Source organism: Pristiophorus japonicus, chromosome 6, assembly GCF_044704955.1.
Source record: "Pristiophorus japonicus isolate sPriJap1 chromosome 6, sPriJap1.hap1, whole genome shotgun sequence".
In the NCBI taxonomy this organism is placed as follows: domain Eukaryota; kingdom Metazoa; phylum Chordata; class Chondrichthyes; family Pristiophoridae; genus Pristiophorus; species Pristiophorus japonicus.
Window position 1 is genome coordinate 36,159,949 of NC_091982.1, and position 2,894 is coordinate 36,162,842.

Sequence of the window (2,894 nt, forward strand, 5' to 3'; positions counted from 1 at the left end):
TCCAAGCCAACCGAGTTTGAGAAGAGGAGGAACTTCTACCGTATGGAACAAAAATAAACGCACTTTAATTTCTAGATCTGCTATTTCAGTCTGAACTTTAACAAAACATTGCAGATGGAAATAAGTCAAAAGGAATCAAACGACCTGAATTTGAGAATGAGTATCGTTGAATAAAAACTATGGAATTAATAGGGTTAACTGTTTACAATGAACCTATAGGCATTATGTATTCATGAATTATATACACTGTTGAATGTTGTGATTACAATCTCATACCCCTTAAGTTGCGAATACAACTAAAAAAACTGCTGAAACAGTACGTGATGAGATTTAAAGATTTGTGTGCTTATTTCTCTAACTTCGTGAGTGCTTATACAGTTCTGAATTATTTAAAAAAAGAAATATTGGTTATAATTAAATAATGAGCTGATACTCGTGTTTGAAGATAGGTACAGCTGTCTTAACTAATCTCCAGCAACCAGTTCCCTTTTGCACCGTGTAAAACACACACGTCTTCAAACATTTGGAACTTACAATGATTGACTATCATAATGAAAATGTTAATTATTCCAGGCGGAGCAAGAATGCTGGATTCTGCCGCTGTCATTTGAATACAGAAAGTGAGATTAGTCACAATTCAAAAAGTATGTTGTACTTTAAATCATGCAGATGTCTTTATCCAAAAGTGTTTTGCAAACTTAGTTTTGCCACTCAGAAAGTGATGATGTCATCCGCGCAGCTCCCATTCCAACTTGCTCTTTCTCTGACAATTGTGAAACTCCTTACTTCTCTATCTTTTTCACTTTGAGTTCTCAGTGAGAAAATTGAACGCAAGGTCATTGTGATGTGATGCACAGGTGGCCTGCTGGACCCAAAGAAGATGTATTTGTAAGAATAGAGCAGCTCTCTGCGAGGAAAAAATTCAAAAGGGTCGCAGAGAATCTAATAACGGAGGAAATTCTGCAGTTCGGTGTCTTTAATCTTATAATCAGCACTTGAAGAACCTTTCCGAACACAACATTGTGGCAGAATGTATTTAAATTGAGATCTACATCATATTGAAATGAACCCAAAAAGGATGGGAGTGATTGTAAATGATTACATGTTACTCATAAACATGTTAGCGACACTGAACTTGTTTACAATTCTCTTTAACTTTGGATATAAATTATACTACACTTTTTTTGCCCCCAAAACACGTATTTCGTTATAGTTACTCTATGCACTAGAAATACTTGATGAGCCTCCTCAAAAGAGAACAGCAAGATGCCGCAACATTTATTATGTTTGAAATAAAAACAGAAAATGCTGGAAGTACTCAGCAGGTCAGGCAGCATCTGTGGAGAGAGAAACAGAGTTAACGTTTCAGGTCGGTCAGAATTTGAAAAAGCTAGAGATGTAACAAGTTTAGACAAGTACAGAGGTAGGGAAAGTGGGGAGGGGAGGAAAGAACAAAAGGGAAGGTCTGTGATAGGGTGGAAGGCAGGAGAGATTACATGACAAAAGTTATGATTGTACAAAGCAGAAGGAGATGGTAATTCATTACTTTTGTGTGAAGTGTATTGAGGGAAAGAGTACAATAAACTTTAGAAAAATATTTTCGGGACGTAAAGTAATGTTCTGTTATTAATAGTGCAAACTCCAAGAATACTATATCACTAATATGTGAAGTAACTTAAAATAATTGTTTGGCTGTGGTGTGCATTCCTTTTGATAAACTGTCGAGTTGCCCAAAGTCCAAAAACTGGAATTAATCGTTTTATTAATCGTTTAATCTTCTCTTCGCTTGGATCATAGAAATCCTTACCGATTAATGACCAGGATCTTGAAAGATGTCAGTTTAATGTTCACCTCAAAATGACTGTGCCTTTAACACTAGCTTTTTGTTGATATCTATAAAGGAAAAGATTACAATAAAATGACACTACATGTACACATTTTTAAAGTGGCGCTGATCCTATCATATTGCAACTTATCTTTGATTTCCTTAAAGTTGTGGTCTTACTACAGACCAAATCATTCAACATTCATTTTAAAAGTAATATTAATAGTAATCCCTTGTTTTTTACAGACTTGTTATTTTTTTAAACCATAACACCAGAAAATCCAATTGCATCTATTCAGCAGTTCCTTCCAAAATGTCGGTTTACATTGTCACGTCTCCTCTCTGCTGAAGACGATAACTAACCACAGGTTGCGACCGTGGTGGAATCGACCCTTCTTATTAATGCGGTAGCTGTATAGGCAACACCTGCCATGTTTTCTGCCGGGCTGTGTGTCATTTCAAACACAGACAGGGATCTGGGTTATTGACCGAGGAAGGATACCAACAGATAATCATTCTTGCCATGACTTTTATTTAGTGTTGTGATTGGCTTGCTATTACATCATGCGGTGCGGCTACAATCATTGATGTCTGGAACTCATTGAGATTTGGCCAGAATATGTTGCGATCAGACCATCATCTACATATTGGAGATTTGGTTGGATATGTTTTAGCGAATTAAAGGGATAGTCCTGGTGAAGAAATCTCGTTGAACCTGTTTTAAGGAAAAAGGTAGTTTGCAACAAAACAGGGTTTTAAAATATCTCGACATTGCAGGCAGTATAGCTGCAGGAACAATGTATATTCTCCCCTGAGCACTTTGCTGACATCTTTTAAAATATACCCCTCGTTAATAGATTTATCATTCCAAGCCATTAACTCGGAAAACTAACAAACATGCATCTTCAAATATCTCACTAGATACATTGAAATAACGACTTGATAGGTCCATTAAAAGGCAAGCCACTTTAAAGATGTTGCCATATTCTTTGTTTTTGCGAATTTGCATGTTTTTATACTAACACTTCTTTTTCCCCTGTTTCTTTAAAAGTAGGTATCGCCTCGCCGT

The 2,894-nt window shown here is 36.3% G+C and overlaps 1 long non-coding RNA gene across 1 annotated transcript; it reads right to left on the reverse strand.

The window, feature by feature from the left end:
* Nucleotides 1-958: 958 nt before the first annotated feature.
* On the reverse strand, nucleotides 959-1,888 carry LOC139265616 (uncharacterized). The gene is made up of 2 exons (XR_011593593.1): nucleotides 1,808-1,888; nucleotides 959-1,337 (listed from the first exon to the last, which is right to left on the reverse strand). It is a non-coding gene; the product is annotated as an uncharacterized lncRNA (long non-coding RNA).
* Nucleotides 1,889-2,894: the final 1,006 nt, after the last annotated feature.